The sequence below is a fragment of the Panthera tigris genome, chromosome D3 (assembly GCF_018350195.1).
Source record: "Panthera tigris isolate Pti1 chromosome D3, P.tigris_Pti1_mat1.1, whole genome shotgun sequence".
In the NCBI taxonomy this organism is placed as follows: Eukaryota; Metazoa; Chordata; class Mammalia; order Carnivora; family Felidae; genus Panthera; species Panthera tigris.
Window position 1 is genome coordinate 11810502 of NC_056671.1, and position 21629 is coordinate 11832130.

General features: G+C 49.1%; 1 long non-coding RNA gene across 3 annotated transcripts in view; it reads left to right on the forward strand.

The window, feature by feature from the left end:
- Positions 1-21629, forward strand: part of LOC107179397 — a 243158-nt gene that overhangs the window by 1090 nt on the left and 220439 nt on the right. For all 3 annotated transcript variants that reach the window (XR_006209867.1, XR_006209865.1, XR_006209866.1), the window contains exon 2: positions 4592-4779. This is a non-coding gene — a long non-coding RNA (uncharacterized LOC107179397). The remainder of the gene's footprint in view (positions 1-4591; positions 4780-21629) is intronic.

Sequence of the window (21629 nt, forward strand, 5' to 3'; positions counted from 1 at the left end):
TTGACCATGTGATTAGCTCTCAGAGACTGGTGGGTGGGGCCTGGTCTGGGGGATGCTGGGATTATCCAGAACCATAGAAGTGACAAGTGACCTGGTGGTACTTTTAAGATCCCCCCGCCCCTGCTGCTAAATAACACGTACATTGCTTATTAACAACACTGATTGATTTTTCTGCGAAAAGAAGCATTCCTTGCCCACAGAGAGAGTGTTTAAGTTTTGTTGAGAAGCAAACATTTATGCTATTATAGACGCACAACTGTGAAATTTTTTGGAGGGGGAAAAAGGATTTATCCAAGGCTTAAGAGGCGGTGGGGATGGGCGTCGAATAGGGAAACAGAAAGAGAAAAAGCTGGGCATGGGCTCTCCTTCCCCTGTGGGGCTCGGAAAGACCCCATCCGTGGCCACAATACTTTGCACGATTGCATTTGGTGAGAGCCCAGCTGTTTTTCTCCTGTTTATGCAGAGACTGTCTTTCCGAAGGGGGGCATTCTGCCCAGAATCCAGGACTCCTGGCTCCTGTTCCAGTCCGTCCTTCCTTCCTTCTTTCCTTCCTTCCTTCTTCCTCCCTCCTCCCTCCCTCCCTCCCTTCCTTCCTTTTCTTCCTTCCTTTTCTTCCTTCCTTTTTCTTTCTTTTTTTTCCCTTTCTTTCTTTTCTCTCTTTCTTTCTCTCTTTCTTTTCTTTCTTTCTCCTTTTCTTTCTTTTTTTTCTTTTCTTTCTTTTCTTTCTCTTTCTTTCTCTCTTTCTTTCTTTTCTTTCTTTCTCCTTTCCTTTCCTTTCCTTTCCTTTCCTTTCCTTTCCTTTCCTTTCCTTCCTCTTTCTTTCTTTCTTTCTTCCTTTCCTTTCCTTTCCTTTCCTTTCCTTTCCTTTCCTTTTCAGTGCTCTTTTCTTTCCTCCATGTAGTCTTTCGACCCAAGGACATGATTCCAGACGTTGCTTTTTTTTGTTGTTGTTGTATCAGAGTTGGTCTTGTCAGTCCTAGTGGTAGGGAACAGAGTTGTCTGAGAGCCCTGATAAAGTCACTGGGCTCCTCTTGTGCAAATTAACTCGAAGATCTCCTAGGGCTGGGCAGCAGTGCAGGTGAATGAAGCTGTTCAAGGACGCACTTGGGGTTCTTGGCAGGAAACCGATGACATTCTCCAAGGAGGCCTTTGGGTAGGAAGTTGCTCGAGGGACTGGTTGCAGGTGTCTGGGAAACTGAGATGTAGGGAAACTGAGGAGGCAGAGGGAAGCCACGAGGAATCGCACCCGTTGGCTAGTAGTGAGGGAGCACTCACCTCTCCTAGGTGGGAAGAGACGTACCTGAGGACAGCAGGGGTGTGGAGAGGGGCTGGACAGGAGCCCTGACCTTGGGTGGAGGGACTCAGCCGGCTGTGGGGGTGCAGTGACCCCCCCCCCCAGGGAGGGGGCTGGGGACTATATACCCCGTTTTCACTTCTACTCACATTTCCTCTTGTGTCCTGTTGGCCAAGTTCAACAGGAACCCAAAGAAGGCACCTGACAGATCCATAAGGATCAGCCTCAGAGGCAGAGAGTAGGGTGGGGAGGAGAGAGGGGGGGATCTGCAGGGACACATAGACGGTGTTTAAGGTGGTACATAGGACAGGTTTCGTTTCCATGGAGAAATGTATCCCGAGTTCCCTGAACAAGATGGACTTCTGTGTTGACCTTAATTTCTCTGTGTCTCACTTTCCCTTTCTCTAACACGGGACTAACGACCGCAAAATTAATCAGAATTACAATCACATTACCAACTGTCATGAGTTGTTGTCAGGATGTAATTCATTAATTCACGCCATGCTCTTAGACTATCCCAAGTAGTAGCTTTTATTTCAAGATTACACCATGACGATCCTTTGTTTCTCCTCTTTTAATTTTTTTTTAATGTTTATTTATTTTTAAGAGAGAGATAGAGTGAGAGGAAGGGAGGGGCGGAGAGAAAGAGGGAGAGACAGAATCCGAAGCAGGCTCCAGGCTCTGAGCCGTCAGCACGGAGCCCGACGCGGGGCTCGAACCCACGAACTGCGAGATCATGGCCTGAGCCAAAGTCGGAGGCTCAACTGGCTGAGGCACCCAGGCGCCCTTGTTTCTCTATTTTTAGAAACAGCCGTGGGTACAAGGCCTATTTTACTGTCCCTTTAATTCTTCTACGAGTAAAATAACAGTGAGGTCTCACTGCTGAAGAGCCAGTGACCCTGAGCACAGTCTAGGGAGACAATAGACAATAGGCGGGGACTGTGGCAAAATCACAGTGTCTCCCCTCAAGGGACCACCTGCCACTCAGCTCTAGCAGATTATGACCGTTTAGGAATGTAGGCAGCGTTTCCAGAACTTTCGGGTTTGCAAGAAAAGCTGAACAATTAGAATTTTTATGTGAAAGCTTCTGATTTTTAAAGGTTGGCAAATGGTTTCAAAATTTTTAAAAAAATACATCATTTGAGCCAACACTCTGCGAGCCAAGCAAAACAGATCTTGGGGCTGGATTCAGCTCACATGTGGCCAGTTGTGATCTTGGGTTAAGCTTATGCCTGGGGACCAAAGGAAGCTGTTGGCTTCTTAAGGAAGACAGGACGTGACCTTGGCTCCTGGAAGAGACTTCTTCAGAGAGGCCTCAGCTGAAACCCCAGACATAAAGCAAAGCATCCTTGACTTAAGATCTAAGAGCTGGAAAAACGCACAGGGCAGGGGTGGGGGCGGGCGTTCTCATTAAGGGGACCCGCGCGTGGGATTTTATAGGAAGCCAGGACGGTTCTCAGATCACATTCACGAACCAAAGGTAGCCCGAACCCAGTTGCCTCTGCATCGCGCCTCCATGAAGGGATTTTCGCTTTGTCCAAAGTTATCTAACCTGCTTTTGGGGCCAGGGAGAGAAAAAAACCCAACTCCGTGATATTATATACATTCGAGGAATTAACATCAGCACGCATCCCGGGATTCTTCTCGGGAGAAACCAGGCTGCGGGTAAGGCAACCGTGTATTTCGGGGCCTTCCCACTTCTTACGCCCCTGGCGTGGGTTCAAGCTCTCCTCTGCTTCCTTGCCTTTTAAAAAAAAAAAAAATACAAACGCCGATTCGAATTCCCCATCTTTGGAGACAGCCCCGAGCACACAAGCACGTATAGACACCCTCTCCCTGCACACACATCTGTTATACACATTGCCACGGTATCCTCTGGTTGTTCAACAATGAACAGAATTATTTCCTCTTATTACTTCCCATGTTGCCTCAAAACCACACTCGGAAAAGTAAAACCACTGAAGGGGGCTCGGCCAATCGCGCTGCACGGCTGGCTCTTCTCGGCACATAGGGATTGGGGGGGTGGGGGGGCAATGGGGGAGGTGCTGGGGTCCTGAGGGGCGGCTTTGGGCCGCGTGGAAGGGAACACGGCCACTGTTGCCATGGAATCCACCGCGGCCCGCGTGTCTCTGTGCGTGCGCGTCCGTGCGTCTGTGTCTCTCTGTCTGTGTCTGTCCGATCGTCTGTCCGTGCGTGTGGGTCTGTGCGCTGGGTGTCGCTGGTTTCCTTGCACTGTATCTTATCGTTGTTTTTCAAGCTTTACTGAGATCTTGTTGACGTAGCACGTGTACACACGGAAGGTGTACCATGTGATGATTCGGTGCATGTATGCGTGGCCAAACGATGCCCACAAGAAGGCAGTTAGCACTTCATCCCCTCATCTAACGACCTTTTGGATGTGCGGTGGTAACATTGCAGATCTATTCTCTTTACAATTTTTTTTTTTTTTGGTCGGTTTTAAGTTTATTTATTTTGAGAGAGACAGAGAGTGGGTGCGAGCAGGGGAGGGGCACAGAGAGAGGGAGACAGAATCTGAGGCAGGTTCCAGGCTCCGAGCTGTCAGCCCAGGGCCCGAGGCGGGGCTCGAACTCACGAACCGCGAGATCATGACCCGAGCCGAAGTCGGACGCTCAACCGACTGAGCCACCCAGGCGCCCCGTAACAGCCTTCAAGGACATAATACAGTGTCATTAATTATAGCCACCAGGCTGATGATCGGATCCTCAGAGCTTACTTATCTTACAGCTGGGACTTTGCCTCTTTTGGCCAACCTCTCCCCATTTCCTCCACCCACCAGATGCAGGCAGCCCCCATTCTCCTTCTTCTGGGAGTCTGGCTTTTTCGGATTGCACATATAAGGGAACCTGCAGGATGTGTCTTCCTCCGTCTGCCTTATTTCACTTCGTGTGATGCCCTCAAAGTTCATCCACGTTGCTGCAAAAGGCAGATTTCCTGCTGTTAATTATTGAGCAAGATTTTTCTTTTTTTTAAATATTTCTTTTAACGTCTATTCACTTTTTGGGAGACAGAGACAGAGCACGAGTGGGGCAGGGGCAGACAGAGAGGGAGACACAGAATCGGAAGCAGGCTCCAGGTTCCAAGCTGTCTGCACAGAGCCCGATGCGGGGCTCGAACCAGCCGTGAGACCCTGACCTGAGCCCAAGTTGGACACTCAACCGACTGAGCCACCCAGGGACCCCCATTTTAAACAGCACCTATTTGCCAACTGCTAATGATACACCAGGCCCCATACTAAATGCTTTAGCACACACAGGCTTCTCTATTTAATCTTTACAGCAAGCACCTAGTGGAGACCGGAATCTTAATTGTGCGGATCACTAAAGTGAGGCTGGCTTGTGCCTTCGTCCCTTCATTCAAGTATCTATCTGGCACCCGAGAGCCAGGCGCTGTCCCGGGCATGGGGAAATGACAGTGACAGCGATGCGGCCTCTGGAAGCAGGAATCTCACATCCGAGTGAGGAGAGGTGTGTTATAGATAAGTAACAAGCACATTTTTTCGGGGCTCGTGAGTGGCTCTGCCGGGCGTTCACAGAACTCGCCAAGGATCAGGGCTGTCGGCTCAGTCCCTGAGCTAGCATTCGAGAGACCTGGGCAGGTGCCCGGGTCAGGGCCACCCTTTTGCAAAAGGCACATCTTTTCCAGGTGCAAGGGGGGGGCCCGGTACGGAATGCTCCTTTGGGGAGTCGCCTTAGTTATTTGCCTGTAGGAAGGATAGACCCTTCAGGATCGGGGTCTTGGAAAAAATTACTTGGCTCCAAACGGCTGGGGAGAAGATGCTGGGTGGGACCCGCTCTGTGCCTCTCGCTGCAGGGGTGATGGTTGCATGTGTGCAGGCACAGACCTCTCATTTTCTGTCCTGGATTCCGTCGGGGCGCCGCCGTGGGAAGGCACGGGCGTGGCCACCACACGCTTGTGTTGTGTTGGAGCGTTGGCTCAGCCCCTCGTGGTCGTGTGCTCTTGGGGTGCAGTGATCCGGGCATTGGGCTTGAGGTGGGTAGAAGGCTGGAAGGCCTGGAACGAAGTCCTGGCGGGACGGAGCCCCGAGCTCTCTTGGGGCTGGTTCCGACCACAGAATTCCTTCACCAAAGCCGAAAAGCAATTGTGTGTTTCAACAGCAGGCGGCTAGTATTTATGGAGCCGCCGGGGTATTTTCTTAGCACGCTGGAGGTTCTGCCTCCCAGAACACCCCACGGCACGCGGCAATCCTCTGCTCTGGTAGATTCGGGGCATTATGGGGCTGGGAGTAGCCCTCGGAGACTGGCTTGGCAGGGAACCTCCGTGAGTTCTGGTATCATTTCATCTCTTTAGGGCAGACATCACAGTGTTGACTTGCGCAGACACATCTGTATTTCTTGTGAAGCACCAGGGACGAGGCCTCCTGTTTTTTTCTTCTTAGTTCCAAAAGGTGAAGGAGGGGCAACCCGCCCCTTCGAACCGCTCCAGGTACTTGCAGTAGTGAGCCTCCCGTCCCCGGAGGCATGTAAGCAGAGGCTGCGTGATTTCCTGGAAGGGAGTTTTCTATTGGGTAAGAAGCTGGACTGAATAGTCTCTGAAATTTTCTGTTCAATTCCAAGTTTCTGGGACATTAAGGAACTGGTTATGTTCAGGGCAAATCAACAGAGATATATACGCAGCGTCCACCAGGTTCTCTGAGGCTTGACCACTCAAGAATCAGTTGGTAAGGTTTTTATTTATTTATGTCTGCCTTGAGTCTGACTCGAACTTCTTCCTTTTTTTTTTTTTGGCCTAAATTTAGGCACAAAGGTCAGCATAGTCAATTGATGAGGCGTTTGATTTCTAGGTAGTTGTACAGTGGAGATTTAACTTCTGAGCCAGAGTTAAATCCCGCTCTCCCACTCCCCAGCTGCGTGATTTTGAGCAAGTGATTAAACTACACTTCTCTGAGCCTCTGTTTTCCCATCTGTAAAGTAGGACGAGTAGTAGAACTTACCAGATAGGATAGTCGAATGAGATATCCCAGGTAAATAAAGAATTGTCATAGGGCTTAACACAGAGTGAGCGCTTCGTTAACTCTGGTAATTGTTCTTACTCAATAGATTTTTTTTAAGCTTATTTATTTTTGAGAGAGAGAGAGAGAGAGAGAGAGAGAGAGAAGGGGACACAGAATCCGAAGCGGGCTCCAGGCTCCGAGCTGTCAGCACAGAGCCCGACGCGGGGCTCGAACTCACGAACCGTGAGATCGTGACCTGAGCCGAAGTCGGACGCTTAACCGACTGGGCCACCCAGGCGCCCCCTCACTCAATAGATATTAACTGAAGGTCCATTAATTGTCAAACCTGGGGAGTCGTGGGCAATCTGTAGGAAGACAAAAGATCCTTCTGCTGTGACTGGAAACTCTTATATTTTCTTACCCTGAATGGATGGCACCAATATGGATGGAGGAAACACACACATGCCTCCTCTTGGCTTTCAAAAAAATCTTCCCACGAGGTCACATTTGGATGAAATCCAAGGCTCGGGTGATGCTCGGGCCGTGATTTTATCAGGATCGGCTTTTCCCAACCAGACTGCACATGCTATTGATATATAATATAGCGTTATTTATTACTTGTTGAATACCTACAGTCTGTTCAGCCCTTTACAAGAGATAAAGAAGATAAGCCCGGGCCTCGAGGGGTTTGCGATTTGGTTACTCAGATTCAAAGTGCCCCAGATGAGAGTGAATTTGGATGCCCATGGCACGTTAACTACAAATTCGTTGATTCTTCCCATAAAGAGGACAACTGTGAGAGGCTGACCTGAGATCTTCACAGGTTTTCTCCATGGGGGGGGGGGGGGGAAAGACAGCAGATGGTATTAAAAATTAATTGAAAAAAGAAGAGCTCTTTCTAAACTCAAAACCATGGAGCAGGAAGCCATCACAAACCATGAAATGGACTGAGTTTGCGTTTCCTGGCTTCCTCTGTTAAGACTCGGACTTAAAAAGAAGTTGTTTTTTTTTTAATGTTTATTTTTGACAGAGAGACAGAGTACAAGCAGGGGAGGGGCAGAGAGAGAGGGAGACACAGAATCCGAAGCAGGTTCCAGGCTCTGAGCTGTCGGCACAGAGCCCGACGCGGGGCTTGAACCCACGGACTGGGAGATCATGACCTGAGCCGAAGTCGGCCGCTTAACCGACTGAGCCACCCAGGCACCCCGCCCCCCAGTAAGCCTCTGACTTAAAAACATTACCGGCCAACTTACTTCCTCTGTGGGGGTGGGTAAGGGGTGGCCGATGGCCTTTTGAAGGCGGAGAAGGAAATATAGATGGATGTCGTTTTGCCTGGAATTTCGGCATAGTTAGGAACATTTCCTTCTGTTCTGGAGGCCCCACCCCGAGGTCCCAGTAAAGCCCGGGTGCTCTTACTGTCGCCCTTGCTCAGTGAAATCATGAAGGCCCGACGGTAAGAACACATTGGCTCATCATCCTTTCATCCTTCTGTTTCAAGAAGGGAGACAGACCCCACCGACCCAGTGAAAGAAGGATCTGGATGTTTGCTAGCAAGGTAATGAACTCGGTCCCCAGTTGGCCGATTCTGTCCAGAGTTGCGGGGAAACTGGACAGAGGAGTTCTTCTGAAATGGGAGCCTCCCTTCTTGCCGTCTGTCCAATCCCACGCCCCAGAGAGGAGCTGGGAAGTTACCCTGGACTCTCTCCCTTCCCTTTTTCCCTCCTGTCCATGCAGCCACGGCACTCAAGATTCTAGGTAGTTCTTCTGTCCGTTCTGCTGACACCTGGTCGAGGCCAGCCTTCTCTTTGCATCTAGAAGGCAAAAGCGACTTCCTGACGATTTTCTTTGCTGTTGCTCTGTTTTCTTTTAGATGCTGTTTTTATCATTGCGTTCATTCATTCCCAGTAAACGTCTGCTTGCAGTTTGACGCACGCAGAGCAAAACGCCCTGATGGTAATTTCCACGTTTCCACCAAAGAAAACCAGCCTGTGAGCCGTGCCCCCAGAAACGCGACATTCCCAGCCCCCTGGGGGCACCCTGGTTGCCCCTGTCGGCCATCACCTTCCCCCACCCAAGGGCAACCTGACTTCTTACACCCAGACAGGGCTCCGTGTGGTTCTGAAACTTCTATACCATGGAACCCTCCAGAGTGTAGAGGCTGTTTGGCCACAGCGCGGAGTCTGAAGATGCGAGTGTGTTCCGTGACTGATCCATCCGGGAATGACGGGGACGTCGTAAGGCAAATTTTGCATCGGCTTGCCCGTGGTTTTGCTGTAGACAACAGCAGCCAGTTGAACCGTATGGTGGGTCTCCAGCATCTGCCCCCTACCCGTCCGCACCTGGCGTTCCGACTTTCTCATCTCAGACACCCCCCTCCTCCGCCCCTGCGCCAGACCTCACGGCTGCAGCCCTTCTCCCGCTGCTTCCATGGGCAAACCGCGAGACTCTTCTCGAGTGCCCCCGTATTGCAATATTCCTGTGGGTCCCTGCTCAGTGCGCGTACGACCACGCTACCCTTTTCATTAGTTTTGCCTTTTTTTTTTTTTTAACGTGTCACCGACAGAATGTTCGCGTGTCGTCCCCCGACCCCGTTGTCTCCCGAAGCCCTGGGGGTCTCATGGAGCAACTTTGCACAGGGCAGTGATCTCGAGATAGGAGCGTATCTGCCTCATGGCAGAACGGATTGCGCTCTCTTGTGTCTGGCTTCCTTCCTTCGTTTGTGCCTGCGTTTGTGAAATCTGGCTATGTTACAGCCCGCGGCTGTGGACCTGTCCTGCTCCGGGCTGTCTTTTACGACATGGTTGCAGGACAACGCTATTTATCCGTCTCCCCATGGCTGGGCGTTTTGGATTATTTCCCATTTTTGGCGACTGCATACAGGGCGCCTATGGATGATGGATTGTCTTTTGGTGACCACGTGCGTCTTGCAAGTGTTGGCTCCCGGGGTAGGAGTACAGGCAGCTTTAGTAGAAACTTCCAGTTTCCAAGGTGGTTGTACCGATTTGCCCTCCCGACAAAAGTTAATGAGATGTCCTCGGTTGTCTGTGTTTTGCCAACTCTGGTATCCCCAAAAAATAAATATTTGGTCTTTGTCCCTGGTGCTTGGCACACAGCTCCTAAAACCCTTGGAGTTTCCCGTATGGTGATTGTCTTTCTGGTGAGATGGCGGGTGGCTGGGGAAGCTTCTAGAATGGGGGATGGTCACCAGAAAGACCGAGGTATGATTTTAGGGTCGGGAAGTTCAGCCCCCCTCCGACCTCTGGGGAGGGAAGAGGGGCTAGAGATTGAGTTAATCGCTCATGGCCGGCGGGTTAATCCATGCTGCCTTTGTGATGAATCCTCCATAAAAATCCCTCAACAATAGGGTTCTGAAAGCTTCTGGATTGGGGAACACATCAGGATGCCGGGGAGGGTGGAAGAAACAGAAACAGCGTGGAAGCTCCACGGACCCCCATCCCCACCCCAAACCTTCCCCTAAGGTGTCTCTTCTACTTAGCTGTTCCCGGGGTGTGTCCTTTGGGATAAACCAGTAAATGTAAGTAAACTGTTTTTTGAATTCTTTGAGGGATTCTAGGAAAGAATCCGATGAATGTCTCACTTCTACTCTTTCTCTCTCTCTCTCTCTTTTTTTAATATTCATTTATTTTTGAGAGAGAGAAAGTGCGAGCAGGGGAGGGGCAGAGAGAGAGGGGGAGACACAGAATCCGAAGCAGGCTCCAGGCTCTGAGCTGTCGGCACAGAGCCTGACGTGGGGCTCGAACCCACGGACCGCGAGATCGTGACCGGGGCCAAGGTCGGACGCTCAACCCGTTGAGCCACCCAGGTGCCCCTGACCTCTACTCTTGACCTATCCGATACTATCACCCTGCCCAACGGCCAGGATGAACTTAAAATATGCACCTGTAATCATGTCCCTTCCTTATTAAAAACGCCTGGTCACTCTAGGTTGCCCCGATGACAAAGTACAGACCCCTAAGGAGCCCCTGACTTCCGCCTCCTGCCAGTCTCCATGCTGGTTTCACTCCATCCTATCTGGATTCCTTCAAATTCTCTGAACACGCTTGACTCTGTCTCGTAACCCCATCTTTGCAATGATGTACCCCTTGTCTGGCACACTATGCCAGCCCGCTCCTTTCTCCGGAATGAACTTCTGATCGTCCTTCATGCGTCCTGTTAATAAAAGCATCCCTCCGGTGGCATCTAACTCACCTCTCACGCGTGCTTACGTCCGGTGGCAGCAAACCATGACCTGTGTGCCGAATCCTGTCCACCATCTGCTTTTGCAAGTAAAGGTTTATTAAAACACAACTCTGCCCTTCGAATATATGTTCCCTGTAGCTGTTTTTGTGATACAGTAGCCAGAGTTGAGTAGCCGAGACAGAGACCATGCAAAGCTTCAAAAATGTATTATCTGGCCCTTTGAAGGCGAAGTTTGTCAACCTCTGGGTTAGGTCTCCCAGTGTCTGTGCTCCAGTGGCCCTGTGTATTTTAGAACGCTTTATTACACATGATTTATCAATGAATTACCAAAACTACCCTGAATTGCTAAGGAAGATGTGGCTAGTTGCCTTTACAAAATCCTTTCTCTTAGGGGCGCCTGGGTGGCTCAGTCGGTTAAGCGTCCGACTTCGGCTCGGGTCACGATCTCGTGGTATGTGAGTTCCAGCCCCGCGTCGGGCTCTGTGCTGACAGCTCAGAGCCTGGAGCCTGTTTCAGATTCTGTGTCTCCCTCTCTCTCTGACCCTCCCCGTTCATGCTCCGTCTCTCTCTGTCTCAAAAATAAATAAACGTTAAAAAAAAAAATTAAAAAAAAAAACAACAACAAAATCCTTTCTCTCCTATTTCCATAGAAATAGACCCCGATCTCATGGTAATGGCCACGCACCGGTTAAAAAGCTCTGTTTCTGAACTTGCCTTGTCGCTCATTATGTTCGTATGACTAAGTTTTGACCGTTGGTAGGTAAGTGGAAATGTGCATGATGCCTTGGGAAAACGGATTCACACAAGGGACTCAGCTGCGAATGCACCTTTTTTGTCCTCTCCTGACTAATTTCTGTACCGCAGTGTGGAATACTGATGTGATGGCTGGACCTCCGGCAGCTACCTTAAACCATGAGGTCACTCAGTTATGGTGGAGAAAGATAGAAGGAGCTTACCTCTGCCTCCCTGAGAGCTTGCTGGAATTGCCATATTGTTCCTGATCACCCCCTTCAGGGATTCTTTATGCGAGAAAAGGTGAAATCTGAAGGATTTAAGCCGCTTGTAGTTGGGCTTCAATACCCAACCAATATAATTTGGGACCTTATTTCCTTTGATTTCTTTCCCTTTCTCTCCCCTCCACCTGGACTTCTTTTGGTAAGACAAATCTAAACATGTCCTTCCTTCTGTGATAATTTTTCCAGACTTTCATCTTGGTCTGACACTGCATTTGAGCTCCGATGTTGCAATGAACCTCTATCTGACAGACTACCAGCAAGGCTTCTTCTTTTTCTTAATCCTGCTTAAGCCTCCCAGTTTTTGACACCTGTCCTCTACCTTTCTTCTAGAACACTCATAGCTTGGAGAAAGAAGTGTTGCTAATGTTTTTGGGATGGGAATCAAGTTCCCTTTCCTTCGACCTTTAGTTGTTCACTTAGGAGACAGAAACTTACTAGCCCGTACTAAGTGCCAGGCATCAGGCGCACAGCCCTCAGGGGGCTTTCACTGTAATATCCCAGATGGACAACAGCCATTTCTTTTGCTTAACCGCCCCCCCTCCCCCCCGCCCCTGACACCACCAATTTTCTACCTATCGATATACATCTGTCTACCTGCCAAGGTTCTAGAACGAAGAATGGTTTTTGCCCTTTTCAGTGGTTGACAGTAAAAAACAAAACGAAAGCAAAGGGAGATTAGCATTTTGGCCCGCGTGAAATGCATATGAAACTCAAATGTTAGCATCGCTAATAAAGTTTTATTGGAACGCGGTCACGTCCATTCGTTTGTGTATTATTTATGGCCGCTTTTGCATTATAACGATTGAGCTGAGGAGCTGTGACAGAGACCATAGGGCCCACAAAACCTGAAACATTTACTCTCTGACCCTTTGTGGGGAAATTTTTGCTGGCTCCTGATTTGATGGAACCCTCCCCCCACCCAGCCCCAAATACAGTGAGAAAATAATCACAGGGTTTGGCACAGACACTAAGATGCCCGATGGTTCTTTGTAAGGGACTTTCATAGTGAGTAGTATTTCCCCCATCATTCAGTTTTCCTCCTCTAGCTCCGATCCTGGGGAACAATACCATGAGATCCTCAGTTCTAGAACCTTCACCTGGCAAAATTCAAGGGACCTCCCCAAGGCGAGATGTGATTCTCTCATGGGGGAGGAGAAAGGGACCCAGGGAAGGATCGTCAGTCAAGAACTTGTGCCGAGGACTCAGGGAGCTCAGGCAGATCTTTGGTTTCGCCAAGGTTGAGGAGTTCACCAGTGATGGGAATGTCCAACTGCCCAGCTCTGGGAATGGGGACGTGGAGGGAGCCCAGGGGGACTTGGTCAGCCCCCGGCTGCACACGCTCCTGGGGTGGCCGCGGAGGCCAAGGGTCGTAAGCGCACCAGGTATTTGCAAAGTCAAAGTCCCGGATCCTAGTGGCGTTCCATGGGAACTTGGTGTTTTTCACTGTAGTTGAAGTTGATTTGTTTTTTATTTACCCCGTGAGGTCAGGGGAACCAGGATGCAACATCAGTCCATGCCCTTTCCCTAAGTGTTTCTAATCCCTCCGCCACGACGTGAATGCTCCGTGCTTTCTCCCTCCCCTTCGCACCCTAAATTTTGTTCCCGCCGTCAGGCCAATTTGGAGGAAGCCTTCGCTAAGCCAAAGAGGCTCTTGATCATTGGGTCTGCGCCTGAGTGAGGCCAGCCAGTTTGTTTGACTTTAGGACCCTCCGTATTGCTGCCTTTATTTCGGTAACATCGTGTACTAATAGAACCTAGTATTTTTCTTAAAAACAAAACAACCGACAACTTACTTGTTTCACGTTTGCTAACATCAGTGAATGGATGATACCCGTCTCAACTAATGAATTTTCTTGGGACAGGAAGTGCAAATGTCCAAGACGAGAGAGCAGGGAGGGGGCTATGCTTCAAGAGGGTGGTGGAACAAGAAGCATTTTATTCTTTACTGAAACGGGAGTTCTGGGCTCGGGGTTGAAAAAATGACGCAACGTTTGCATTCATTCTTCATGTGAAAGATTTATATGATACAGAAGAATATTGAGTAAAATGTCCAGAGCTCTCCTTTTTAGTTCCCACCCCTCAGGACCTCCCTGAAAACAGTGACACCAGCAGCCTGGTGTCTGTCTTTGAGCTCCTTGATTTTGTGATGGATTTTTTTTCCCCATGGATGGTGGCTTATCGTTGGCCATGATAAGCAACATGGTGGGGGGCATACTTGTAAATATGCAAGCAGTTTTGCAGGATGGAGTCCTAGAGGTGGAAATGCTGGGTCACACAAGACGAATAGGGGTACTTGGGTGGCTCAGGTCACGATCTCACAGTTTGTGGGTTTGAGCCCCGCATCGGGCTCTGTGCTGACAGCTCAGAGCCTGGAGCCTGCTTCCGATTCTGTCTTCCTCTCTCTCTGTCCCTCCCCAGCTTGCACTCTGTCTGTCTGTCTCTCTCTCTCTCAAAAATAAACATTAAAGGGGCGCCTGGGTGGCGCAGTCGGTTGGGCGTCCGACTTCAGCCAGGTCACGATCTCGCGGTCCGTGAGTTCAAGCCCCGCGTCAGGCTCTGGGCTGATGGCTCGGAGCCTGGAGCCTGTTTCCGATTCTGCGTCTCCCTCTCTCTCTGCCCCTCCCCCGTTCATGCTCTGTCTCTCTCTGTCCCAAAAATAAATAAATGTTGAAAAAAAAAATGTGACCAGCCCTAAGGGAAATATTTAAAAAAAAAAAAAAATTAAAAAAAAAAGATGTAGAGTTTAGATTTTGATAGAGAAGTGCCGATTTGCTTTCCAGAAAGATATTCCGCATTTTAACACACCCAGCAGTAATGGTCTCCCTGCACTTTCACAAATATTGGATATTATTATTATTATTATTTTTTAAATGTAATTTATTGACAAATTGGTTTCCATACGACACCCAGTGCTCATCCCAACAGGTGCCCTCCTCAGCGGCCATCAGCCACATTCCCCTCCCTGGATATTGTTAATTGAAAAACCAACTGCCCCTTAGCCAAGAACGATGGCTTACTGTTATTTCTTTTAGAGGGAAACTTATTGGAATATAATTCATATACAAGAAAATTTACCCTTCTTAGGATAAAGTTTGATGAATTTGATACGTATCCATTGCCACAACCAAGAGACAGAACACTTTCATCACCCAGAAGTGTTTCCTTGTGTCCCTTTCTTTAAAGTTTTTATTTATTTATTTTTGAGGGGGAGAGAGAGAGAGAGCGCGCACACAAGCAGGGGAGGGGCAGAGAGAGGGGGGCGACAGAGGATCTGAAGTGGGCTCTGTGTATACAGTAGAGAGCCCGCTGTGGGGCTCGAACTCACGAACCATGAGATCACGACCTGAGCCAAAGGGAGACGCTTAACTGACTGAGCCGCCCAGGCACCCCCCCTTGTGTCCCTTTCTAATTGGTTCCCTTCCCCCACCTCCAGCCTCTGGGAACCACTGATTCATTTTCTGTTTGTTTAGACTTAGCATTTCCAGGATGTCGTAGAAATGGACATTGTATCACGGAGTCTTTGGTGTCTGGCTTCTTTCACTTAATAGAATGAATGCCTTTGAGATTTCTCCATGTTTCTGTATGTGACAGGGGTTGGTTCCTTTTTATTGCTGTGTCGTATTCCACCCCACAGATATACCGCGGTCTGTTTATTCAGCCATCAGCTGATGGGCGTTTGGGTCATTTCAATAGCGTAGGTGATAGTAAAGGGTTACGATGGAAATATTAATATTCATTTTTAGGTCTTTGTGGCAATACGTTTGAGTTTCCCTCGGGCGAATGAATACCCAGCAATGGAGTTTGTGGGTTTCATTGTTAGTATATGGCTAACTTCATAATAAATGGCAAACTTTTTATTTATTCTTTTATTTTTATTATTTTTTTAAGGTTTATTTATTTTTGAGACAGAGAGAGACAGAGCATGAACGGGGGAGGGGCAGAGAGAGGGAGACACAGAATCAGAAGCAGGCTCCAGGCTCTGAGCCGTCAGCCCAGACGCGGGGCTCGAACTCACGGACTGTGACCCGAGCCGAAGTCGGATGCTTCACTGACTGAGCCACCCAGGTGCCCCTGTCAAACTGTTTTTAAAGCGGTTTGTAGCGTTTTGCCTCCCCACCTTGGATTATTGGCTGGGGCTGCTGTAACAAAGTACCACGGGTGGGGGGCTTCGACAACCAAAGTGCGTTGTCTCACAGCCCTGGAGGCTACAAGTCCAAGTCCGAGATCAAGGTGTTCGCAGGGTTGATTTCTCCCGGGGCCTCCCTCCCTGGTTTGTAGATGACTGTCTTCTCCTTGGGGTTTTACATGATCTTCCCTCTGCGGGTGTCTGTGTCCAAACCTCCTCTTCTTATGAGGACACCAGTCATTATAGCCCACCTCCCGTGACCTCATTTCAACTCAACCACCTCTTTAGAATATATATATTATAAGTTTATTTATTTATTTTGAGAGAAAGAACAAGAGAGCGAGAGCGGGCAGGGGCAGAGGGAGAGGGAGAGCGAGAATCGCCGACGTGGGGCTTGAACTCAGGAACCAACTGCGAGATCAGGACCTGAACCAAAACCAAGAGTCAGACGCTCAATTGACTGAGCCACCCAGGCGGCCTTCATCCACCTCCTTAAAGAGCCTGTCACCAAATTCAGTCACATTCAGATTGCTGGGAGTTAGAACTTCAACCTGTGGTTGGCAGGTGGCAGGGTGGGGGTGGGGGGACGACGACACAACTCAGCCTGTGACGTCCATCATCAAGATGTGAGTCTTCTGGTCATCCGACACCTTCACCAACACTGGGTATCATCGGTCCTTTTACCTTTTGTCATTCTGGGAGTGTGTCGGCCTCATTGCTTTTTTACTGTGCCCATTTTTATTTTCTTTGCAAGCCAAGAACAGCACTGGTGTCTGTAAGTTAGCTCAGTGCTGTTAGGGAGAAGGCCAGGGTCACTGTTCTATCCCCATAATGACCAGCCGGTGTGCCAGACCGGGTCATTGTGTGGAGTCCAAGGACGTGTGGATGGTTCAGTGCAAACCTGGTGCCACTCCTTGAAAAGTGAGCTTTGTCTGGCAGACACTGGGAGGCTCTCACACATTCTTGGACTCAAGGAAAAATTGTGAAAACATTAGAAGTCAGATGCGGTCAACGCTTGGCGGGGGCTGGTGGTTTCGGCTTTCTCAAGATAACACTCCAGAGGGCAGACTGGCAAGTGGGAGGTTCTAGAAAAATAGAATCCGATAAAATGAGGGAGAGATTTATTACCTGGGAGGGAGCTGCTTTGGCTGTGGGAGGGGGCGGGGCAGGGCAAGTCATAGCTTACTGGATTGATTATGATCAAGGTTGCTTAACCGGACACAGTGTCATTCAAGGTGACGTTAGACATTATCCTTGGACGCTGGGCTTCAACCGAGCAGAATGAACTGATAAGTGACATACTTCTTAATAATAACCCTTCCAAGTGGTAGGGGATGTTTAGATACAGATATAATTATCTATCTATCTATCTATCTATCTATCATCTAAGATGTCTATCTATCTATCATCTAAAATTATCTATCTATCTATCTATCATCTAAGATGTCTATCTATCTATCTATCTATCTATCTATGTATCTATCTATCTATCTATCTATCTATCATCTAAGATATCTATCTGTCAATCATCTAAGATATCTATCTATCTATCTATCATCTAAAATTATCTATCTATCTATCTATCTATCTATCTATCTATCTATCTATCTATCATCTAAGATGTCTATCTATGTATCTATCTATGTATCTATCTATGTATCTATCTATGTATCTATCTATGTATCTATCTATGTATCTATCTATCATCTAAGATATCTATCTATGTATCTATGTATCTATCTATGTATCTATGTATCTATCTATCATCTAAGATGTCTATCTATCTATCTATCTATCTATCTATCATCTAAGGTATCTGTCTATCATCTAAGATATCTATCTATCCATCATCTAAGATGTCTATCTATCTATCTATCTATCTATCTATCTATCTATCTATCATCTACCTAATTATAGAGATAGATAGATAGATAGATAGATAGGTAGATAGATGAATTGATTATCTATGTGATGTGGGACAAGTGGCTTTACCTTGCTAAGTCTTAAGTTTTCCCATATGTTAAAAGGGAGGATATTTTGTATTTCTTTTTGGGTTATAGTTTTAACAGGTAGGTAAGTAGGTAGATAGATAGATCGATGATAGCTCGATGATAGCTCGATCGATAGATCGATAGATAGATATCTTTTGTAATAGAATCTGTTCTTTTCTGTGTGTGGGGATGCTTCCATTTCAGAATCAACGCACAAAAATTCTCTTCCGCTCCTTCATCTCCCCGTTGCTTCCCCTTGCCCCCGCCACGCCCAGACCCAAGCCCACAAAAGCGACTCGGAAAGATGTAGAGGGATATTACAATTGATTGGCCTCCCACGGATGGTGCGTACATGTCTTGTCGTTAGTGGGGAGGCTGACAGGGGGCCGAGTAATAGAATGATTCGGCCTACAAGACAGCTCCTCCTTGATGAACAATCAGACACAAATGTCAATAACAATTAGATTGTCTGCAAGCTACAGTCACTTAGGGCTCCCCGAGCCTGTCCACAGGGCCTGGATTGAAACCCTCAGCCTCGTGAACTCCAAATCAGGTTTGGCATCGGGAATGAAAAGCCATCAGCTGTAATAGCATTAGGAGGCTGTTGGTCGAAGACGTGCAAAGGGCTTCGAATCAGGCTCTGGTCCTCGTGGGTCGCAAGGGCAGAGAGCGACTGCCTGGAAGGAGGAGATGGGAGGGGAAGCCGGAGAGGGGTGGGGCAGGGGGCACCCAGGCGCACATGGGGGCTGGCGAGGAGCGATGCCGCTTACCAGCGAGGGGTCCAGAGGAGCGGAGTCCTGAATGTGAGTCCTGACTCTGCCATTTGTAAGTCGCGTGACCTCGGGCAAATGCGGTTTAGTGTCTGAGTTTCTTCATCTGGAATTAGGGATGTCACAGGACCTAAAAAGAGGCGGCGTCATGTTACAGGGTTGTGCGCTAAGGAATCACCACAATGAATTATTATTATTGGCAGAACAGCAGGTGGTCGATAAAGTTAGCTTCTGCGTGTCTGGTGTGGCCCTGGTTTATGCGCCAGAGCTCAGAGTCCCCACGATGCCCCACTTTGACGTGGAGCAGACAGCATCGTGTATATCAGGCACTTAACTCCGCGCCTGGCATTTAATAAATCATGATTATCTTCACAAAACCTCCCCCTAGGGTGGTGCAGGGGACGCCAGAAAAAGAGAAAACCAGAGAGCGACATGGCCCGGAAGATTAAAAACTCGATTTTCTCAGTCCCTAACCTGTCGAAGGGCCCCGTCGTTCAGGCAAGAGGGAGACGGACATGGAAAGTCATGGGCAGCAAAGGGTTCTGCCCTCGTGTCTGCTTCCTCGGCGACTCACCTGTGTGATTCAGGCTCTGTGTGTTTGGAGGAGAAAATCTGGGAGCAGAGGAGAGGAGGGGGCATCAGGATTTCAAAGACAGGACCCCTTCCGGGTTGGAGGAAGAGGTGGGAGGGAAGAGATGAGATACTTCGCAGTCACGCAGACCTGGCTCTGGAGTGCTGAGCAGTGGGTTCCCTTCTGGTAATTGTAGGGCGGGGAGCACCCCTAGCTGACCCAGGTAGAGAGTTTGGCCTTGAAGGATCTTAATTTCCATGGCGAATCTGCCTGTTAATTTCGGCGCGCCTGAAGCTCATCCCTTGGCCTGTCTCTTCCACTGTGTTCCATTCTTTCCCATCTCAACCCACACCCTTCGCCTTGACCTGCTGACCATCCCGTCCGCAAAGAACGTGGATTCTGAGGTTGGACAGACGTTGGTTCCAATTCCGGCTGCAGAATGGTTAGCTGTGTGATGTGGGACAAGTGGCTTAGTTTTCCCATAGGTACAAAGGGGGAAAGTTGCGTATCTCCTGGTGGGTTGTAGGACGTCCTTGGGCTCTTGTCGTCTGCTGCTGCATAACCAACAGGCCTGCACCTTAGTGGGTTGAAATGGTGAGTCAGATTTGTTTTGCTCATCAGTGTGACGTCAGGTAGAGCTCACTGGGGACACCCCGTGGGCTCCACTTGGGGACCATTGCAGTCGTCACCCTGCTGAGAGGCTGGGGGCTGTCATCATTTGGGGGCTTGCCCCCCTTATGTCTGCTGATTGGTGAGGCCTCTGTTGGGTCGGGTGGCCAGAACACCCACGTGGGTCTTCTCCGTGTGGCGACCTGGCTTCCTGACAAGATCAGGGCCAGGTCCCCACGATGGGCATGCACAGAGAGAAGGCCCGGTGGAAGACACATTCACTGCCTTTTATGAGCTCCCCTGGAGGTCACAGAAGGTCCCTTCTGCTGCTTTCTGTTCATCAAGGCAGTCACACAATTCCAGCCAGTTTTGAGGGGAGCAGAAAGACTTCATCGGTTGGTTGGGGCGGGGGGCGAGTGGCAAAGTTCTGGAAGGGCATATGGGCCTGGCAGTATGCTGTGGCCGTTGTTTTGAAAATCCACTGTGACAGTTAATATACGTATAGATCTCTGAGTAGTAGTTGGCACACAGGAAGTTGATTCTATCTCAAGTTCAAGTTCTTCCCGCAGCCAGAAATTGCAGGATCTTGGACAGCGGAGATTGTATAATTCCCAGTTACTCTGCACTGGGCAAGACCCAGGGGGGGATACTTGGAAAGTGTTTGCTGGATGATTAATGAGTGATTTTTTTTTTAATGAATAGCATTTTTAAAAATTTTTTATTTTTTAGTGTTTATTATTTTGAGAGAGAGAGAGAGAGAGTGAGCAGGGGAGGGGCAGAGAGAGAGGGAGACACAGAATCCGAAGCAGGCTCCAGGCTCTGAGCCATCGGCACAGAGCCCGACGTGGGGCTCGAACCCATGAACCGTGAAATCATGACCTGAGCCGAAGTCGGACGCTTAACCGACTGAGCCACCCAGGTGCCCCAATGAGTGATTTTTTAATACTTCGATGCAGTGATCCTCAGAACTGATGGCTGATCAGAATCACTGAAGAAGATGGTAAAAATATCTCCAGGTTCTACCTGGGACCTACTCAATCTGAATCTCTAAGGCTGGGGTCTGGGGATAAGCATTTTTTGTGACCTCCTCCAGTGGTTCAGAGGTAGTCAGTGTGACGACGGGCATTTCCAAACCATTGGTTTTCCGCAGGAGAATCCAAGATTCCAAGGATGAAAGAGTCGACCCATTTTATAGATGGACAAACTGAGACTCTGTGGACGAAAGCACTTGCCCAAAGGCATACCGCGAGTCAGAGTCCCTTCTGAAAATCAGTGGCGAAAGCACTCCAAGGCACTGTGGCTGGTTGGGGAGGGCAGTATTTTTGGATCTGGAGTTCAGTGGTGGTGGCGAGAAAACTTGGGGGTTTCTCTACGTTGGCAGTTCTCACATTTGACTTTTTCATTGGTTTCTCTCCCTTTTATTCTTTTGCCGCATTCGAGTAACATCTGGCAGTTAATTCGCCTCCTATTTTTTTTCTTTCAATGGGCTCACTTTTTTCTATAAACAAACTGAACCCCCTCCTAAGTCACAGTGGCCTCAAAACCAGGGGGCTGTTGCCTTAATTCCACGCTTGTCCCTACACATATCGAAAGGGGCACGTAACTACTTACCTTAACGAAAGCTTTGCCTGTGTGGCACCTAAAAATCATCTCCCGCGCAGTGAGAGGCACGTGCCTCCGGCAGGATCGGCTGCAGAATTGGTGGGCCCAGTGCAAAAATGGAACGTGGAACGTGCAAAATGAAAACGCGGGCCCTCTCGTCCACGAATCACTTGGAATTTCAAGACCATGGGCAGGGCCTTCAAGCCAGCGCTGGGCCCTTCTGAGTGCACAGCCACTGCAGGCCCACGAGGCCAGCCCCGGTCCGGGTTTGGGAAGCGCTGTTTCCAGTGGGACTGATTGTCTAGCTCAGCTCAGGTTCCTGGAGCAAAGGACGTTGGGCATCTGCCCCGCCCTCTCCCCCCCCACCCCCCGGCAACATTTGAGGGGCACCCGGGAATCAAAAGCCTGGTGGCCAAGTGTGGGGTCTTTATGCGGCCAGGACACCTGTTAAGCCTCTAGCCCGGCAGGAATCCTGAGC